The sequence below is a fragment of the Anomaloglossus baeobatrachus genome, chromosome 4, assembly GCF_048569485.1.
Source record: "Anomaloglossus baeobatrachus isolate aAnoBae1 chromosome 4, aAnoBae1.hap1, whole genome shotgun sequence".
Lineage (NCBI taxonomy): Eukaryota > Metazoa > Chordata > Amphibia > Anura > Aromobatidae > Anomaloglossus > Anomaloglossus baeobatrachus.
The window spans coordinates 242,689,041-242,711,258 of NC_134356.1; the positions used below are offsets into that span (position 1 = coordinate 242,689,041).

Genomic DNA, 22,218 nt, shown 5'->3' on the forward strand with positions numbered 1-22,218 from the left:
TATCATGCAGCCAGCCCCCCCCCAGGGTCTCCATGTGTCATGCAGCCAGCCCCCCCAGGGCCTCCATGTGTCATGCAGCCAGCACCCCCAGGTGTCATGCAGATAGCCCCCCCTCCCCAGGTGTCATGCAGCTAGCCCCCCCTAGGGCCTCTATGTGTCATGCAACCAGCCCCCTCAGGGCCTCCTTGTGTCATGCAGCCAGCACCCCCAGGGCCTCCATGTGTCATGCAGCCAGCCCCCCAGGGCCCCCTCCACATCACACACACTACACCAACATATGTCACACACCCTGCTCCCCACACAGCCTGCACCCCCTATATCACACACACTACACCCCCATATGTCACATACTCTGCTCCCCACACAGCCTGCACCCCCCATATCACAGACACTGCACCCCCATATGTCACACACCCTGCTCCCCATACAGCCTGCACCCCCCATATCACACACACTACACCCTCATATGTCACATACTCTGCTCCCCACACAGCCTGCACCCCCCATATCACACACACTGCACCCCCATATGTCACACACCCTGCTCCCCATACAGCCTGCACCCCCCATATCACACACACTGCACCCCCATATGTCACATACTCTGCTCCCCACACAGCCTGCACCCCCCATATCACACACACTGCACCCCCATATGTCACACACCCTGCTCCCCATACAGCCTGCACCCCCCATATCACACACACTACACCCTCATATGTCACATACTCTGTTCCCCACACAGCCTGCACCCCCCATATCACACACACTGCACCCCCATATGTCACACACCCTGCTCCCCATACAGCCTGCACCCACCATATGACACACACACATACACACACTACATATGTCACACACCCTGCCCCACATATCTTACCCCGCCTGTACCCCAACTTAACCCTCTCAAACACTCTGCACCCCTTCACATCCTTCGGTCACAGTCTGCAGCCCTCATATGCCGCTCACCCTGCACACCCCCTCCTCATGTCCTCTCGTTTCTCATTACCAGTCATGTGTCTCAATCTCCGTCAGGAATAACTATCTTCTGCTTTCTGCCGGCAATCCTGTGTCTCCTCCCACACAGTCACATGGCCATGACATCATCGCAGGTCCTGACAGGATGGATTCCATCTGCTTTGCAGGTCGCAGGAGTGCTTCTGCTCTGCCGCAGCTTAGAAACGCCTGATGGGTCTCTCCAGGTCAGGGGTCCCTCTGCCCCCTGCTGACACTGGGTCCCCCCCCCCCGGACTCACAGGCCGGCCCCCGGCGGTCGCGTGGTCGGCCACTGAAGAGCTGAAGAGCTGATCTCCTGTCTTACAGAGAGGAGTCGGCTCTGCAGAGCGGCTGCCGGGCCCCTATAACCCTGCGGGCCCGGTCGCAGTGGCGACCTCTGCGACCACGGTCGTTACGCCCCTGCCCCGAACTCAAGAAGTTTGAGCACTGGGTTATATGACAGGGGTTAGTGAACATCCGTTCCTCTAAAGGCTGACCGATTAAAAAGTGAGTTAGTTTTAGGGGATTACTATATGTGTCACAGTGAGGAGCTGATAAGGAAGAGTGCAATTTGCTCGTGTTATCTACTTGAAGGGAGAAAAGCCGTGTATTCAGAGACCAGTTGTAAAACACTAAATTAACTATCCATGGAAATAGAACAAAGCAAGTTCAAGTCATAGGGACCAGAAGAAAGTGCATGTGTGGATGCACAAAAACCAAAGCAAAATGATACAGCAGAATTTTTTGGAAAAATCGGTACAGAAAAATAATGAATTGAAAATATGTGAAACAGAGATTACTTGTCTGGGTTATCAGAGTCGTGGAAAAAGAAATGTCTCACATAGTAATATGGTTAACTACATAAAATTACAAATTTGTAAAAAGGAATAAGAATTATGCCTGTAATGCATAGAAACACGCTAGGATAAACCTTTAAAAATTATGAATAAAAATTATGAATAAAAATTATATGGACCATTAAAAATATATATGGTCCAAAAATATTGATATTATTATTATCATCAATATTAATACTGACCATAAAAAACATTAAAAACAATAAAAAAATAATGATAAAAAATGGTCATGCAGGGGTTCATTACATTCAAGGCTTGGGTCTTATTAGTATTTAACGCGGTGCGGGTCTCGAAGGCAATCTGTAGCTTTTCGAAGATGGTGGCCACGGAGGACCGGTCCCCCTCGGTCCAAGTGTCCGTCTCCTGCTCAGCCGCGCCGGTTAGCTGCCCCAGCACTACCGCTGCACGTTGCTTATCGGTCAGGGGATATAGTTCTAGGACCGGGTTAAGCTTCTTCCGGAATACCTGCAAAGCGTCAGGTTTGCCGTCGTACTGCGGCAGCCAGGTAGCTCCGGGCACATAGGGCAAGGAGAACGGCATCACCTGGGCAATGGCGGGGGCCGCGGCCTCCCCTGCTCGTGCGGCCAGAGCACGGCCTGGCCCATTTTCATTCACGGGCGCCGCTGCGGCTGCGACCGCCGCTCCTCCAGCGGCCTCGTCGGGCGCAGACATCTTGTTTCCGCCCCCACCTTGGTCTTTTCTCAGCACTTCCTCTTAAGGGGCGGAGCTTCGGCTTTCGCGCCTCCACTGCTCGAGAAGACGCTTGAGCGGGAAACTCTTTGCGCCCAAGATGGCGGCTTCTGAAATTTTTCGGCCGGACACTGCTGGTGGGACACAAGGCGCACCTCTACCAGCCGGTAGAACGTTAAGATCCTGTTTGTGACGCCAAGTTGTCGCGGGCGGCTGGGCGCTGCGCTCACCACGCTCGGGTCCGGCGCTGCTGCTCTGTGGCTCGAGCGTTGGGTTGGATCCGTGGACTCGAGCGGCGCTCCTCGCCCGTGAGTGAAAGGGGGTAGTTTGGTTTTTGGGGATTTGGTCCGTGACGCCACCCACGGGTTGTGGTGAGGTTGGACACCACCGCTGCTGTTGACGGGGATCCCGGGAGCGATGGCAGGGAGCAGCTGGGATGTTGTTTCCCCCTCCGTGGGTAGGGGTTGGTGGTCCCGGGCCCAGTGAGGTGACGGGGAGGCAGGGTCGGGCAAGGTGCAGGGGGCGCGTGAACTGCGCAGCGCGGTGCCGGACGGCACGGTAGTACTCACTCAGCCACAAATGGATGCAAGTCTCTGGTAAAACAAATGGCTGGATGGACGGGTCCCGCAGCCGGCTGCTGTGTTTTCTCCCGGATGGTTGCTGGTGGCTGCCTTTCCCTGCACCTTTTGTGTATCTTCGGTCCCGATGGCTTCCCACCGGTAACCCGCTCCCCAGCGTGGATATGTGCTGGAGGAGCCCTTTTGCCCGCAGGCTCTGGCCCTGGGAACTCTAGCTGTGGCGGTAGCTGTATTTCCCTTTTGCTGTCTGGATGGTTGCCTTCAATCGGGTCTTGGCTGTTTGCAAACCCCTGGGGTTCCGGTCACTAACGGATTTGACCTGTTTAATGGCGACTCCAAGCCTGGTCGGGGTCCGCAGACCCTGCCGGTTTGTCCTGGCTTCATTTCGCTCCCCGGTTTGGTACCGGCGGGCCACCGCCCGTCCCCAGTCCTACGGTTCTGCGTCGATCTTCCTCTCCTGCAGACGGCCACCACTGTCTGCCAACCTTGCTCTCGGTGCCCAGGCCACGTACCCGGACACGGTCAGTCTTGCTCCTCTTCTACCACTTCACTACTCCTCACTCCTCCACTTCCCTAACTGACTGCCTTCCTTTCCCGCCTCCAGGACTGTGAACTCCTCAGTGGGTGGGGCCAACCGCCTGGCTCCACCCCACCTGGTGTGGACATCAGCCCCTGGAGGGAGGCAACAAGGATTTGTGTCTGACTGATGTGCCTATCTCAGGGTGGGGGGTGTTGTGTTGTAGTACCTGTGACGACCTGGCTAGTCCAGGGCGCCACATATACACCCAGAACTGTATACTCCACCAGAACTGTCTGTCTCCTGACCCCAGTGCTGTATACCTCCAGAACTGTCTGCCCCCACCACAGTGCTGTACACCCCCAGAGCTGTATGTCCTCCCACTCCAGTGCTGTATACCCCCCAGAGCTGTATGTCCCCCCCACCCCAGTGCTCTATAACCCCCTCTAGAGCTATATGTACCCCCACTCCAATGCTCTATACCCACCAGAGCTGTATCTCCACCACCCCAGTGTTGTATACCCACCAGAGCTGTATCTCCACCACCCCAGTGTTGTTTACCCCCCCAGAGCTGTATACCCCCCCACCCCAGTTCTCTCTACCCCCAGAGCTGTATGTCCCCCTCCTCAGTGCTCTATACACCCCCAGAGCTATATGTCCCCCCACCCCAGTGCTGTATACCACCCCACAGCTGTATGTCCCCTCCAACCCAGTGCTGTATACCCCCCAGAGCTGAATGTCCCCTTCTAGAGCTTTATGTCCCCCTATTGCTGTATACCCCATTATCTCCTGTAATGTATATTACAGCAGCGTCCGTGTGCACCGTGTGTGGCCATGTCTGTTAGTCATTGTCACCAATAAGCATGGCACAACCACATGCCCAGGAGGAGCTGGATGGGCAACAAGCGAGGAGGTGAGTGAGGCTGCTGCCGGATTCCCCATATTAGTAATATCTCTAATGTGTCCCGTGTGTGCATGTATGATGTGTATATCTATATGTCTATTTAGATGTATTTTTGTGAATTTCTCTTTAAATATGTACCGTATGTATGCTTGTATGTGTATGTGTATGTGTGTCTCTGCGTGTAGATAGAGCCCACTGACACTCTTTTGCCCAGGGCTCACAAAAACCTGGAGGAGGCCCTGGATACAATTTTATTTAGTAGCAATAGTCTCAGTCTCAATGGACAACCCCAATCAGCACTGGTTGGAATTTCACAATGGCATTATGACTTATGGGAACATGTAAACGTTTCAATTTCAGTGAGCTTTATAGAGGTCACGTACATTAATGCAGACTGTCTAAAATATCCTTTACACTGGGAGTGATGTTAAAGCTTTGGAAATTGTAAAATATGTTTCATAATAAGAGATTAGACTGTAACATATCTCAAACATTTATTTCCCATTAATGAATTTTAGACCACCATCATTCACTTTTTATTGAGCAGACAGACAACACTTAATCATCCCTACATCACTGTCAGATGTGAGAACTTACTAAAGCATTTTAGGATTTACTACTTAATTTAACTTGTCCGTATTTTATCAGGTCTATGTCATAATGCTGCAAATACATTAGATGTGAGTGATTAAACCTAACCCACTAACTATTGGTAGAAAACACAGATTAGGGCAAATAGAATTTCAACATACATTGATTAGACATGAGCAATCTATTAATTGAATTAAAAAACGCCCGGCGCCATTTCACACACTGCTGAAGAGACACAGAGTGGGCTAATGGTGTCTTTTCTATGCCTTGCAGCTATCATGTCTTATAAGGGTGCTTTATATGCTGCGACATCGCTAACGATATATCATCAGGGTCACGGTGTTTGTGACGCACATCCGGCGTCGTTAGCGACGTCGCAGCGTGTGACAGGCTGGAACGACCTAAAACGATCGCAAAAAAGCCAAAAATGGTTTGTTTTGGAGAGGTCATTTAATAACAAAAAAGCGTTGTCCGGTAAGTAGCGATGTTGTTCCTCGTTCCTGCGGCATCACACATCGCTATGTGTGACACCGCAGGAGAGACGAACATCTCCTTACCTCCGTCCCGCCGGCAACGAGGAAGGAAGGAGATGGGCGGGATGTTCGGCCTGCTCATCTCCGCCCCTCCGCTTCTATTGGCCGGCCGCTTAGTGACGCCACAGCGACGTCGCTGACAAGGTATGTGCGTGTGACGCTGGCCTAGCGATAATGTTTGCTATGGCGGTGATCACCACATCTCGCACGTACGATGGGAGCGGGTGCTATCGCGCACGACATCGCTAGCTATAGCTAGCGATGTCGCAGCGTGTAAAGCACCCTATAGTCTAGCACAGCCAATCAGCGAAAAATGATCAAAAGTGCGATCAAAAATGAGCGCTGGCCAAGCAGCACATTCTATGTTTTTACAGTGTAGGGATAGAGGTCAGAGTGTCGCGGGCGGGGAGGACGCCGTCGCTGCTGCGCTCTCGCTAACGCTCGGGTCCGGCGCTGCTGCGGCTGCTGCTGCTTGGTGGCTCGAGCGGTGGGCCGGATCCGGGGACTCGAGCGGCGCTCCTCGCCCGTGAGTGAAAGGGGTGGTTGGTTTGGGGGATTTAGTCCGTGACGCCACCCAAGGGTCGTGATGAAGATAGGCACCACCGCTGCTGATGACGGGGATCCCGGGAGCGATGGTAAGGAGCAGCTGGGATGTTGTTTTCCCCCTCCGTGGGTAGGGGTCAGTGGTCTCGGGGCCCGGTGATGTTGTGACGGGGAGGCAGGGTCGGTGAGGTGCAGGGTTGCTGGGACAGCGCGGCGCGGTGCCGGATGGCACGGGTATACTCACTCAGCAAGAAAGGTACAAAGTCCTCGGTAAAACAAACGGCTGGATGGACGGGTCCCGCAGCCGGCTGCAGTGCTTCTCCCCGGACAGGTGATGGCGGCTGTCTTTCCCTGCACCTTGATGTTCTCTTTCTGACTACTATGGATTCCCAACGGTAGTCCAGTCCCCGGTGTATGGGTACCAGAGGAGCCCCTTTGCCCGCAGACGCTGGCCCTTGGGTCTCTAGCCTAAGGCGGTAGCTGTATACCCTCACGGTGTGGGCTGTTGCCTTCAATCGGGACTTTTGCTGTTGTGAAACCCCTAGGGTTCCAGTCACATTCTTATGTGACTATCGTCGGCGGCTCCAAGCCTGGTCGGGGTCCGATGGCCCTACCTGTGTGTGCTGGCTTCACTTCGCTCCCCGGTCGGTACCGGCGGGCCGTCGCCCGTCCCCGGTCCTACGGTTCCGCGTTGCTCCACCACTCCTGCGGACGGCCACCACCATCTGCCAACCTTGCTGTCAGTGCCTGGGCCACAAACCCAGACACCCAAGTGCTTACTCCTCACTCTTCAAACTCCTACACTGTTCTGTCACTTTTCTCGCCTCCAGGTCTGTGAACTCCTCGGTGGGTGGGGCCAACCGCTTAGCTCCGCCCGACCTGGTGTGGACATCAGACACTGGAGGGAGGCAACAAGGATTTGGTTTGGCTGGTGTCCCTGTCTAATGGGGGTGGGGGTGTTTGAGTGTTATCTGTGACGACCTGGCTAGGCCAGGGCGCCACAAGAGCACTAACTCATTCACATAAAGACTAAAAAAGGTCTAAATTACGGTAGATTGTATTGTACTGTGCTAGTGAAGTACATTGAAAATGGCAATGGTAGTCAGTGTATTAATAATATTCCAAGGATTTCAAGTGATTTTTAGGATGGTGCTGTAGTTGCATAGTTCTGTGACTGTGAATTCATTAATCTGTGATACACCTTAATAACATTTTTTTTAATCTTCACACTACAATGGGTGCAATTTTTTTAAAAATCTTTTATATCATGGACATAATTACATTGTTTTAATACCTATTTTAATAGTCCAATTTATCACCCATACACTCCCACTATTATAGTGCATGCTATTGCCATATTTTCGTTTCTAGGCATGAATCCAGGTGTACCTATTTTGCAATGTAGCATAATGAGTTTTGTTTAGAGTTGGGCAACCTCGCAGATGTCTGGATTCTGCTGGTCCAGCAGGATTTAAAAAAAATATCTGGTGCCGGACTTGAACCCGAACATCTGCCCAGATGTCAAACCCCATATACGTCTATGGGGACCCAATTATGGTGCTGTAAAATGGCTGTAGAAAGGGCTAGGGGGGCTGCAAAGCAAGACAGTTATATTATATATATATATATATTTACCGAATCTCCCATGCGGCTGTTACATTGCTTCTTGGTCTGCTTATGACCTCTCATACATATTCCCTGCTTCCTCTGCCCTTCTTCAGTCCCAGCGTCTGTGATTGGTTGCAGTCAGACCGCGCGCCCACCGTCTGTGACAGTGTCTGATTGGTTGGAATCACACATGCTGTCTGTATCCCTACAGTGGTGTAAAAATAAATAAATTAAAAAAACGGCATAGCGATCCCCATATTATGATACTAGCGCGGCTAAAGCAGATGGCTACATGCTGCAACCCCTAACCGTGTGCTTACCTTGGTTGTGTCTCAAAATAAGAGGGACCCTATGCGGCTTTTTAAAAATGATTTCAATGAATATTTTTTTAAAAATGGTGTGCGGTCCCTCCCAATTTTGATACCCAATATAACCCACCTTCTTTCTCCAATTTATTAATCCCCCAAACACCCAGGTCTGACCTAATCTACACGAGGTCCCACAATGATTCTGGCTCTGCTACACACTGAAGTTGCAGCGCGCTGGTACATTACCACTCGGATTCAGACACTGACTGAGCCGCATCTGTGAACAGTGACGTCACTGAGTTTACCTGCAGTCACAGCTGTAGGTTCCCATGGGACCCGCCCTGTGACCGCAGGTATACTCACCTCAGGTGAACTCATTGAGTTCAATCAGACCTGCATCTCCTGGCAGAAAATTACTTTTTTGCCAAAAGATGCAGATTTGGTTCTGGAATTTATACACCAACTTCCTGCACCAAATCTGCATCTTCTGGGAAAATCTCATCTACATGCGATGCAATTTTGATGCGATTTTTTTCCCAAAAGATGCAGATTTGGTGCAGAAATTTTATTTTGATGTATAAATTCCAGCACCAAAACTGCATCTCCTGGCATAAAGTTACATAAAAATGGTTTTGACACCATTTCTGTGTGATTTATATTACCCCTTATATTACCCCAATTGTCACCACACCAGGGCAATCGGGATGAGCTGGGTAAAGTGCCAAAATTGTCATATCTAATGGATGTGACAATTCTAGGTGGCTGTGTGCTAATATTTTTAGCCTGCAGTGGCCGAATAACCATGGGCCTCTCCAGCCTGAGAATACCAGTCCCCAGCTGTCAGCTTTATCATGGTTGGGTATCAAAAATATCACAATATGGGAAGACCTTACGCCGTTTCTTACATTTATTTTTACACCACTATAGGTACGCAGACAGTGTGTGTGATTCCAACCAATCACAGATGTTGTTACACAGGGTGAGGGCGTGGTCTGACTGCAACCAATCACAGATGACAGGACTGATTGTGGGTGGAGGAAGCAGAGAATATGTATGAGAGCTAATAATCGGACCTGCAATTAGTGTTACAGACAAGGGGAAGGTCAGTAAGTATAACAGTCCTGGTTTATTACTTATTTTCTTTTCCCTTTTTTAGTTTTATTTCTCTTATTATCTGGGTGGCCGAACTCAAACAGTTACATGGATTTCCCTGAGAAGCCCTTGTTTGGGGTCCGTGCACAGACACTAGGTAGAAGCCCTGATTTATACAGTTCGGGTTCGCCCATCAGTAGTTATGTTGCATTTTTACTCAAGGTAACTTGGAAAAAAAATGACTAAATGTAAGAAATGTTTTACTTTTGCATGTTTGCATATTCCCATTTGGCAACCTTAAACCCCAAATCTATATTATGAGCTGGTGCTGGATTTTTAGATTGTGTTGCACTCACTTGGCATTTGTTGTTATCTGTTCCATTTTGGACAAGGGGAGTCAATTTGCCTAAGGCCCCCTTCACACGTCCGTGAAACACGTGCTTGTTTGGCCCATTTCCGTATGTACCGGAGACACGGCCAAATGTGCACCAATGTTAATCTATGTTTGAGGTCACATGTGCGTTATTTAATAATGTCCGTGTGTCCGTGTCCGTGATCCGTATGTGTTTCCGTTTTGCACTGAAGCATGTCCGTTTTCTGCACGGAACACGCACACGCGGACACCATGAAAGTCAATGGTTATGTGCGCACAATACGTGACACGAATGCATCTCTGAATGCTCCGTGTACGTTTTGTGCTTTTTTCTAGCGATGTCGGTCATTCTTTCTTTTCCTGTCTATGTCTGTCAATCTCCCTCAGTCCGTCGGTCGGTCTCTCTGTCTGTCTGTCGGTCTCTTTCTGTCTTGTCTGTCCCTCTCTCACTGTCTGTTGGTCAGTCTCCCCAATCTCTCATACTTACCGTTCCCCGATCACCGGCGCGGCGCTGCACGGCTGTTTTCTAAACTCCGGAGGCTTTTCCGCTCATTAAACAATCTCGTATTCCCTGCTTTCCCCGCCCACCGGCGCCTATGGGTAGAGTCCCAAAACAGTCGCATCTATTGTATGCGGCCATTCTGGGAGGCTGGTGGCTGATATTGTTAGGCTGGGGGGCTCCCCATAACGTGGAGCTCCCCATCCTGAGCTCCCCATACTGCAACCAATCATAGGCGCTGGTGGGCAGGGAAAGCAGGGAATAAGAGATTGTTTAATGAGCGGCCGGCTTTTTCAAAAGAGGAAAAGCCGCAGGAGTTTAGAGAACAGCCGTGCACCGCCGCGCCGGTGATCGGGGAACGGTAAGTATGAGAGAGGGGTACTCCATTCAGTCACTCTGGAGATTAGCGGTCACCGATGAGTCCTTCACGGGTGACCGCTAATCAGGACGCGACACAGACAGAGCCGCAGTATGACAATGAAGTCGGGTGAAGTTCACCCCAGTTAATTCTCTACGCGCGACTCTGTCTGCTGTCAGCGGGTATGTATCTACGACATTGTGCATCACAAACACGCATAAATTCACATGGACAACACATACACATGTCAGTTATTTCTCTCACGCATAAACGGACAACCAACACGCACACATGGCTAGCATACGGCATTCACACAGATGGCACACGGACACAAAAAAAGGACACAAAAACGGAAAACGGACCCGAAAAACGGATGTAACAGACGTGCGTGTTTTTTCACGGACGTGTGAAGGGGGCCTTAACCAAAGTTTTGAATACAAATTATAAGGGTAAACTTAGACATCTAGTTATGTAGGTCTGCATTGGCAAAACTGTTTAAATTGTCAAAATGGAGATGCATACATGCCACACCAATAGAATGGTCAGGCAGGTTTTGCATTAACCTTTTTTGGCCATTACATGAAAACTGCCTTAGGCCTGTTTCACATATCAGGGAAAAACTCAGACGTTTTTCACTGACATGTTAAAACGCATTTGTTCCTCTGTGTGCCGTGATTCACCGCACACATGGGTTGTCCATGTGCAATCCGTGATACGTGATCCATCATCCGTGATTGCACATGGAGATAAACTCACTTGACCCGTTACTGCTGTCCATGGTGCTGAACTCTCCGGCTCTGCTGCATCCGGCCACTGTGTCTCTCACCTCTGCAGCCACTTCTAGGTCGGCTGTGGCTGCATAACTGAATATACATACCAGAAATGAGCCGGCCAGGAAGAAGCAGAGAGCAGCTGCTGAACACAGCATTGCTGGAGAAGGTGAGTTAAAAAAAAAAACGTTTTATTTAAATGCCTGTCTTTTTCTGGTCCGTGGAACATCAAGGATGCCAGAAAAAAACACACATGTCTCCGTGCAGCAATCACGGACATGAGTGTATGGCACACGGAAACCACCTTGAGCAGACCCATAGATTATAATAGGTCTACATGTTCGTGATTCTGGTACGTATAAAATCTAGCACATACTTACCAGAATCACTGATGTGTGAAAGAGGCCTTAGGCTAAGGCGGGCTTTACTCGTTGTGACATCGGTAACGATATATCGTTGGGGTCACGTCGTTAGTGACGCACATCCGGCGCCGTTACCGACATCGCAGCGTGTAAACCTATGAGCGACGATCACCGATTGCATCAAAAAACGTTGATCGGTGACACGTTGCTCCTTTTCATAATATCGTTACTGCTGCCAGTACGATGTTGTTCGTCGTTCCTGCAGCACCACATATCGCTGTGTGTGACACTGCAGGAACGACAAACATCTCCTTACCTGCGTCCACTGCCAATGCGGAAGGAAGGAGGTGGGCGGGATGTTACGTCCCACTCATCTCCGCCCCTCCGCTTCTATTGGCCGGCCGCTTAATGACGTTGCGGTGACGTCGCTGTGACGCCGAACACACCTCCCCCTTGAAGGAGGGATTGTTCGGCGGTCACAGCGATGTCGCTCACCAGGTATGCGCGTGTGAAGCTGCCGTAGCGATAATGTTCGCTATGGCAGCAATCACCACATATCGCATGTGCGACGGGGGCGGGTGCTATCGCTCTCGACATCGCTAGCAATTGCTAGCGATGTCGCAGCGTGTAAAGCCCGCCTAAGTTTATGTCCACCTTTAAAACAGATCTAGCAACAATCTGTTGGCAAAAGAGATGTGCAGACACACGTTTTAAGTCCATTTTTAAATAACTGATTTCAGCTAGATCCATATTTTTAACATTTGAGTATATGGAAAACAGTATCATTAACAGAATGCTATTTATTTTCCATTTGAAACTCGGCCATTCAGTAGAAAAGGGATCCTTTACAAATGAAAAACAAAAAAAAGGATGGCTAATTAACGGCTCTTTTTTTCCAAAGACTTCAATGTTAAAAAAAAAGATTCAGTTGAAACCAGTTATTTAAAAATGGACAAAAAAGTTGTGTCTGTATAAATTGTGCCCTCAGATTGCTGCTGTATCCATTCTAACAGATGATTGCAGGACATGTGAATTAGCCTACTACTTGGGGTTGATTCCATAGTTTTCCAAGGCTAGTTAAGTGTGGTAACAAATTTTCGTAAAGTACTTATGTGACGTCCTGGACTACTCAGGTTGTCACAGGGTTCTGCATGCTCTTTTTCTTAGTGCAGGATTCAACCCCCCATGGTTCTGGGTCTCCATCCTGCAGTACTGCCTCCACCAGCATTCACAAATCCTAGATAGACCTTGCACCACACCTGTCAGGCACACCAGTGGGCTGCTTAAGCGGAATAGGGCCGCCCACCTAGGGGTCAGGCAGGGAGGTGTCAGGTGAGTTCAGTGGTAGACCTCGAGCTGTGAGGAGCTCTGAGGAAGCTGAGAGTTGTAACTCCCAGGGGAGAAACAGGCTAGGTCGCAGACGGGGGTCTGGACCTAGAAGAGTCAGATCCCTGGTCGCAGGGGATTGAGGCTAGGTGCCTGAGACCTGTCTTGGAGGACTGTCAGCAGCCTGGGCCTAATCACCGGTCCGGGACCAAAGGCACATCGGGGTACATGGACCCTAGGTCGGAGAGAAGCTTCAAGCAACCCATCAATTAACTTGCGGAGGAGAGGGCCTATATGAACTGTTCCCACCAAGCTCAGAGATCGGGGGCACTAGCACAACAAGGGGGATAGGGCTTTCCAAACAAGCGGCCCACTGAAATCCCAAGCATGAGCCCCTGAGAGCAGGCTCCCTCACTTAGCCATAGTGGGGAGTGGGACCCGGAAAGCTCCAAGCTAATGGGCCACAAAGGACACTCTAAATTTGTGCCAAGAGGCAGGTCACGGACCACCAGGCAGTGCTGCAGGGGACGGGACTCGGACGAGCTCCCCTCAAGAGACAATGGCAGTCAGAGACTTGGTTTACCCTGCTGTCAGCGTTTGTTTCATTGCTGAGTGAGTACCTGACTGACCCCTGTAACCAGCGAGCCTGCGCTCCCCCTGTACCCCACATCTCCATCCAGAGTACCGGAGCCTTCCCCTACCAGTGGAGGGTGATGACATCTAGCTGCCCCACTCCATCACCCTGGGTACTCCCAACGGCAGTGGCGGTACTCCCAATTACCGTACACCACGGGTGGCGTCACAAACTATATCTCTCCCCTGTAAATAATCCCCTTCTTCATTTGAGTGTGGCCCCTAGCCCCCGGGACCGGAGACCCTCGAGCCACGAGTAATCACCACCCCCGGATCCGAGCGGTTCGATCCGCTGCAAGGACGGCACACTTATAGTTTATAATTGGTGGTGGGGCACAAATAGTGGTAGTAGGACCCTGAGCCAGGACAAAGCTCATTGTGGGAATTAAGGAGGAAGGAGAAGCAAGGAGCTCATGTCATTTTCTACAGAAAATGTCAGCCAAATATGGTGTGGCAATGATGATGATGATGATGATGATGATGTTGTGGTGGCCAAGCCTGGGAAGTACACAGTGCAGGCAATATGCAACTAAAAGATCCTCTGAGGACAAAATCTGCTTGTATCGCGGGCGGGGAGGAGGGTGTCAGCACACTACGCTCACCCCTTATGCTCGGGTCCGGCGGCTGCTGCTCAGTGGTGGCTCGAGCTGTGGGCCGGATCCCGGGGGTTCTCGAGCGGCACTCCTCGCCCGTGAGTGAAAGGGGGGTTGTTGGGTGTGGGGATAGTTTATTGTCCGTGACGCCACCCACGGTTGTGGTGATTTCACCACCGCTGCTCAATATGGGGATCCCGGGGATGGTGATGCGGAGCAGCCAGGTGTTGCGTTGCCCCTCCGTGGGTAGGGGTTGGTGATCCCGGGGCCCGGTGATGAGATGGGAGATGCAGGGCCTGGTGGGCGCAGGGATGCAGGGGCAGCGCTGTGCCTTGCGGCACTGTGGTACTCACTCAGCCTGAGACGTTGACACAGTTTTACGGTAAACCACACGGCTGGAAAGACGGTTCCCACGGACGGCTGCACTTGCTCTCCCAGTAGGTAACGGTGATGTCCCTCTGACCTGCACCTGATGTTTCTAAGTTGGTAGCGATGGGTCCCCACCGGTAAACCGCTCCCCGGCTTGAAGCTGGACCGGAGGAGCTCTACTTTGCCCGCAGACGCTGGCCCTGAGGAACTGGTGCCTTGGCGGTGGCGGTGTTCCTCCTTAATGGTTGGACTGTTGCCTTCAATCGGGACTTGGTTGTTGGGGGATCGACGTCCCCTTCACTGACGGATTCGGCAAATTATGGCGACTCCTAGCCTTGCCGGGGTCCGAGAGGCCCCTGCCCTGGTGCTGACTGTCCTTTGCACGCTGCTCCAGACCGCCGGGTCACTACCCGTCCGCGGTCCTTCCAGGAACTCCCGAACAGTCACCGCTCTGGACAGTCACCGTCGTTGCTGACTTTGCTGACCCGGTCCTGCACACAGCTGGACCAACTTCAGGCTTTCCACTCTCTTTCTTTCCTGTCACCACTCTTGCTTTCCTCCTTTACCACTTTACTTCCTTCCACCTTTCTCTATCTTAGCTGTTTACTCAAGCTCCCCCTGAGCTAATCTTCACTCGAGCCCTGCCTGGGCTACTCTTCCACTCCTTCCACTTCCTCCTCCAAACTCTATCTGCCTGGTTCTTCCCGCCTCCAGGGCTGTGAACTCCTCAGTGGGCGGAGCCAACCGCCTGGCCCACCCCCTGGTGTGAACATCAGCCCCTGGAGGAAGGCAACAAGGATTTTAGTTTAGCTTGGGTGTTCCTAGCTGGGATGTAGGGTGTGTTGGTGCATGACCTGTGACCCCTGGCTTGCCCAGGGCGTCACATTCCCCCTTAGCAAAATGCAGACCGTCCGCGGGCTGCCCGTCCAACACCGGATTTATTTTTCTGCAAAATAACATTGTAAACGGTAACATATATACATTTTTAATAACTCTTCCCATAACGGGAGGCACATTTCTTTAACGTGGCAGTAACAGTCCAACACTTTTAATAATAACAGTCTAACGGGTCCTTCGGTCACCCACCCAAACAACCTAGCCTTGGTGCTGCCCCTAAAACCCAGGCAGCACCCCTTGACCCCAGTCCAGGAACGGCTCCAGATTGGTCAACGGGACCAGTACTTCGCTGCCGTTGCGGCCGGGCTGACTGCCGGAGCCGTCGTCATCTCCGTCGCGGCCGGGCGGACTGCCGGGGCCGGTGGCAGGGTGGTGACAAAAGTGAGGCCTGGGGACCCCAGGTCTGGGTCCTCCCCCACAGTCGCTGCGGGCTCCGCTACCGGTAACAGGGGTAACGGGTCGGTGCATCACTGCGGCGGCCCCTTCCAGGAACCAAATGCTGGCAGAGTCCTGGCGTCCCTGCTTCCACAGCCGCGGTTCACATGCGGCCGGACGCCATCCCGTCCCCCTTAGCTTCTTTTTAGCACTTCCTCCTTCAGGGGGCGGGGCTCCACTTTCGCGCCTTTCCTGCTCGGGGAAGACGCTCGAGCGGGAAATTTTCGCGCCAAAGATGGCGACTTCTGGAAATTTTCAGCCAGATACCTCCGGCGGTCACAAGGCGCACCTCTACCCAACGGCAGAGCGGTAAGATCCTGTTCGTGACGCCAAGTTGTCGCGGGCGGGGAGGAGGGCGTCAGCACACTACGCTCACCCCTTCTGCTCGGGTCCGGCGGCTGCTGCTCAGTGGTGGCTCGAGCTGTGGGCCAGATCCCGGGGGTTCTCGAGTGGCAGTCCTCGCCCGTGAGTGAAAGGGGGGTTGTTGGGTGTGGGGATAGTTTATTGTCCGTGACGCCACCCACGGTTGTGGTGATTTCACCACCGCTGCTCAATATGGGGATCCCGGGGATGGTGATGCAGAGCAGCCAGGTGTTACGTTGCCCCTCCGTGGGTAGGGGTTGGTGATCCCGGGGCCCGGTGATGAGATGGGAGATGCAGGGCCTGGTGGGCGCAGGGACGCAGGGGCAGCGCTGTGCCTTGCGGCACTGTGGTACTCACTCAGCCTGAGACGTTGACACAGTTTTACGGTAAACCACACGGCTGGAAAGACGGTTCCCACGGATGGCTGCACTTGCTCTCCCAGTAGGTAACGGTGATGTCCCTCTGACCTGCACCTGATGTTTCTAAGTTGGTAGCGATGGGTCCCCACCGGTAACCCGCTCCCCGGCTTCAAGCTGGACCGGAGGAGCTCTACTTTGCCCGCAGACGCTGGCCCTGAGGAACTGGTGCCTTGGCGGTGGCGGTGTTCCTCCTTAATGGTTGGACTGTTGCCTTCAATCGGGACTTGGTTGTTGGGGGATCGACGTCCCCTTCACTGACGGATTTGGCAAATTATGGCGACTCCTAGCCTTGCCGGGGTCCGAGAGGCCCCTGCCCTGGTGCTGACTGTCCTTTGCACGCTGCTCCAGACCGCCGGGTCACTACCCGTCCGTGGTCCTTCCAGGAACTCCCGAACAGTCACCGCTCTGGACAGTCACCGTCGTTGCTGACTTTGCTGACCCGGTCCTGCACACAGCTGGACCAACTTCAGGCTTTCCACTCTCTTTCTTTCCTGTCACCACTCTTGCTTTCCTCCTTTACCACTTTACTTCCTTCCACCTTTCTCTATCTTAGCTGTTTACTCAAGCTCCCCCTGAGCTAATCTTCACTCGAGCCCTGCCTGGGCTACTCTTCCACTCCTTCCACTTCCTCCTCCAAACTCTATCTGCCTGGTTCTTCCCGCCTCCAGGGCTGTGAACTCCTCGGTGGGCGGAGCCAACCGCCTGGCCCACCCCCTGGTGTGAACATCAGCCCCTGGAGGAAGGCAACAAGGATTTTAGTTTAGCTTGGGTGTTCCTAGCTGGGATGTAGGGTGTGTTGGTGCATGACCTGTGACCCCTGGCTTGCCCAGGGCGTCACACTTGTTCTGCGGTTAGCTCTGGAGAACATTTGATGCTCACTCCTGAAAGGAATCCAGCAATCAGAACAAGCCTACAGTTGTCTTCCTGCACCTTGTTGTCATGCTCATCTCTTTGTCAGCCAGGCTTAACCCTTGTGTAGTACCAGGTCAGTGTCATCACCATCTTCATCTTTGTCATTAATGACTACTGCTTGTCATACCCCAAGTACACTTCCTTCTTTATTGCCCTGGCAAATATACATGACTGATTGTGTGCTGAGGAAACATGCAGGCACTCTGTCATCTGCTCGGTTTCCAACTAAACTGTCTAACCAATGCTTCTTTACTTTGAAAACAGATAGAGCATGTGCACACGTTGCGTCGTGTCACTGCAGAAAATTCTGCAGGGATTTGACAGCTCATGTGCGATTCAAATCGCTGCAGAAACACTGCGTAATGAATGCAGTGTTTCTGCAGAATAAATGCCAGTTTAATGCGCTCTGGATGCTGCCTCTCCCATAGGCCCGTTTCACACGTCAGTGAAAAACACTGACGTTTTTCACTGTCGTGTAAAACACGCACATGTCCCTCCATGTGCCATGAATCACGGCACACGTGGGTTGTCGAAGTGCAATCCGGGCTCCGTTCTCCGTGGCCCGTGATTGCACTTAGAAATCAACTCACCTGTGCGCGCTCCCGCGGTGCAGCATCCGGCCGGCGCTGACCCCCGCAGCAGCTGCTTCCGGGTCTGCTGTGTCGTGCATCATGAATATGCGCGACAGTAATGAGCCGGCTCTGAAGCAGCAGGCTGCACGGGCTGCAGAGAGCGCCGCTGAAGCCAGGTGAGTAAAAATGTTTTTTATTTTAAAAGCACGTTTTTTCTGGCACGTGTTTCACGGACCACACCACTGCGTGGTCCGTGGGACATCAGTGATGCCAGAAAAAAATGGACATGTCTCCGTGCGGCAATCACGGACACGTGTGAATGCTGCACGGAGACATGGTCAGTGAAACATCACTGACGTGTGGGCAGAACCATTCATTATAATGGGTCTGCGTATGTCAGTGATTCTGGTACGTTTAAAAAAAAGCACAAACGTACCAGAATCACTGACGTGTGAAAGGGGCCTTAGACAGAGTGGGAGCAGCATCCAAAGCGCATGAAAGAAGTTACATGCTGCATTTTTGAACGCAGCTATTTGGATCAAAATTTCAGCATGCAAATCACTGCGCTCTCAAACGCAACGTGCAGATGGATTATGCACAATCTTCATGGATTGTACAGGGGACTCAAGACGCATGCATTTACGCTGCAGTGCTAGACGCAGCGTAAATGCATGCAATACACACACGTGCACACACAGCCTTAATCTGTTCCTGCTCCCTAAAACAAGCCCTCATATGGCAATATCGATGGAAAAATAAAAAAGCTATGTCTCTCGGAAGAAGGGGAGGAAAAAATGAAAATGAAAAATGGAAAATTGCCCAGGCGTGAAGGGGTTAAAAAGCATGTGAATAGCGTCTAAACTGTAACTTATTTTGTGCTGGCCTATTTTGGCCTTAATCATATATTTTTTGCATAGTTATATTCACATTTTTTAAATTATCAGTGTTTCTATGTTTTTTGTATGTAGGTGTTTGCATTATTTTGGGGGTAGGTATAAATTGATTAACTTATTTTTGGGGGGGAGAAAGGGGTGGAAGAATTGGATACAACATGGCTAACACAGTGAGTCGACTAGTCATCGCTCATGTACGCTGCAAGATTATTTACTGAAGGTACGGTGGGCCCACCGGCCGTGTGAGATCCCACCATTCTGACTACTAGAGATTATATATTTATCATCTGTTCCATGGTTAGGTAATAAATACTGTTTATCAGAGAACCCCATTCATGATGGATCAATAAAAGGTCCACAATTTATAGTGTCCACATCACTTGTGGATTAGTTTTTGCTGTAGAGCTTTTACCCTTATCTGTAATATTCAGTAATGAAGATTGAGTTTATGAAAGAAGACTGTGAGACTGACTTTCTAGTTATCTTATCATAAAAAGAAGTATTGGAGAGTAAGGTATATAAGCAATGGGCAAAATAACAAGTATCTGCCAGCACACTGGTTAATCTGTGCGGAGAGGAAAAGATTCAGATTGTTCCTCCCTGCATATATTGCCCATGGGTATTAACGTTTGACAAATTATGTGTGCAATGATTGGTTCTGCTGAATTGCTAAATGTGCTTACTTAAAGAGCAATTCATTTTCCGTGCAATACACACATTCATTAGTAGGTGCAGATCATGTAAATGAATGCACTAACGTCCAAAGTAATACTCATGGGTGAGTAGAGCAGAGAAAAATGTTTTTAGTTTTTCCTACTTTTTGTTGTCCAGAGTTAGTGTCACTTAAAGAGAATCTGTCTTCACGATTTTACAATTTAAAGTAAATGCACAGCCATAATGGAAAATCCCCAGAGGCAATAAGCCTGGGGATTACATGGTAGCATGAGCCTCCCCTTTTTGTCTTCTAATTTCTCTTCTTTTATCTGTTTTTTCTATATATTGCATTATTTTATTATTCCAATGCTTTTTATATGGTATTTGGGTTGTGTGTTAATTTTGTGCTGACTGTGAAGGGTTAATTTCTGAATAGCAGCTGGTAACGCGAACAGGCTGGAGCCGGTTTTTCTTCAGCCTGTTGCGCGCTCAATTTTGAAGATTTTGATTGGTCAGTGGTGGTTTTGAGCGGGAAGAAATTTGGATAAATTACAGCTGTTCTAGTCAGCTGTGTCAGTGTCACCTGTCAAGCCAGAAGAATCACCACATGGAGTCACTGTTCCTGCAGCTGCTGCGGAGGGCCGGCGAGGAAGGCGGAGAAGATTGGCTTCGGTCCTGCTTGAGCTCCGGGTCGGCGTCGGCAGCAGCGGAGGTTCCAGCTTCAGTGTCGGTGGCAGCAGCGGCGACGGCGGCGACAGCGGCGACGGCATCTGATGAAGTTTTTCAAGTGGAGAACGTCGGCGAGAATCGGCTGGTCCTGAAAAAGAAGAGAAGATTGGATCTTGCGGACTTACCGGTGGTCGCTTCCAGGAGGTCGGGTGGAGGAGCAAGGAGAACATCTGCATCGCAGGAAGGCCGAATGCGGAACAGGAAGGCGGCTGAAGTATCGCGGGAAGGCGGAGTCTCGGCGAGCGGTCTTTCAGTGCCATCGCGTGAGCTGAGGCGGAGCCGGCGAGATCAAGTGACAGCATCATCACGCAACTCCCAGCAATCTCGGCGGTCCGCGTCATCAGGCGGCGCGGCGGCGGCGATTGCTTCCAATCAGCCGGCGGAAGCGATGCCAGGTCAGCGCTCCTTACCGCGCCCCTTGCAAAAGAGCTCAGCTGGGGCTGCGGTGGAGCTGTTGGCTTGGAGCGCTTCAGAAGGATCCGAAGATGATGGAAGCCCAGCCGGGGAGCCGTCCAGCGCAGACATCGCCGGAAGAGGATCGGTTTCGAGGCCGGATCGTGCTGGTGAGAACATTAATGTGCTTAATTGTACTATGGAATCTGTGAAGGATGTTGTCTTTCAGACAATGTCTGAATTTTTTATGCAAAGTGGACAGCTGCCTGGGGGTCCTGCTCCTGAGGGGTCTCGGGAGGGGACTCTGGGTCTTGCTGAGTCACATTTAAAGGAGGCACTAGTGTGTGAGATCTCGCCTTTGGGATTTCACCTTAGTGTCTCCGTTAAAGAGAAAATATGGAATTTAGAGTATATAGATTTGTTTACCCTTCTCCCAGCAGTGAGAGAGCCTCAGCATAGGGCTGATAGGGCAGATAGTAAGCTGGAGGCTGACAGTGAAAGGAAGAAGAATTTCAGGTCTTTTCACTCTTGGCTCCAGGCTTTTAGCATTTATGCTGCTGTCCTGAGTGAGAAATTCCCACATATGGGTTGTGGGCTTTTTCATCACCAGGATACGATCCTGGAGGCCTATCGTAATTTTGGCGGGCTCGCTTGGCTTAATTATGATGAGGCTTTCAGGCAAAAGTTATCTGTGCATTCATCCCTCAAGTGGGGCATTAAGGATGTGGGCCTTTGGCTTAACTTAATGCTGCCACAAAGGAACACATTCTCTAGACAGCCGACTAATCAAGTTGTTAAGCGGGGGGTGTGCTTCGCTTTTAATGAGTCGTCGTGCAAATGGCAGGGTAACTGCCGTTTTCGACACGAATGCTCGTTTTGTGGCGGGGTGCACCCCTTGTTTAAGTGCTTCAAGAAGCATGGTCAGCCCAATGTACAAGTGTCTGGAGGCAAGGAGCATTTTTTCAAAGGCCCCGACGCCGGTGAGCCTGGAAAAAATGCTTCCATGGTTAGGACGCTTCCCCGACCAGGAGAAGGCGGATCTCATCCGTGATGGTTTTAGGGATGGTTTTTATGTGCCTTCATTTTCAGGTGTCGGGTGTCATGTTACGAAGAATTTGAAATCTGTCAATGTGCAGCTTGATGCTGTTAGGTTGCACATTGATAAAGAAAAAGGACTAGGTAGGGTAGCAGGTCCTTTTCAGTCGCCCCCTTTTCTTAACTTTAGGATTTCTCCGTTAGGAATTGTTCCTAAAAAAGAACCCAATTCATTTAGAGTAATTCACCATTTATCATACCCTAGAGGTAGTTCATTGAATGACGAAATTGACCATAGTGCAGCCTCAGTCAGTTATGCATCGTTTGATTTAGCTGTTGATTTATTAAGGAAGTTCGGTAATGGTGCATTGCTGGCTAAAGCTGACATTAAGTCTGCCTTTCGGCTATTACCTGTT

The 22,218-nt window shown here is 50.9% G+C and overlaps 1 protein-coding gene across 1 annotated transcript in view; it reads left to right on the forward strand.

The window, feature by feature from the left end:
- Nucleotides 1-22,218, forward strand: part of PTPRQ (protein tyrosine phosphatase receptor type Q) — an 855,789-nt gene that overhangs the window by 286,971 nt on the left and 546,600 nt on the right. The gene's annotated exons all lie outside the window — the stretch shown is intronic.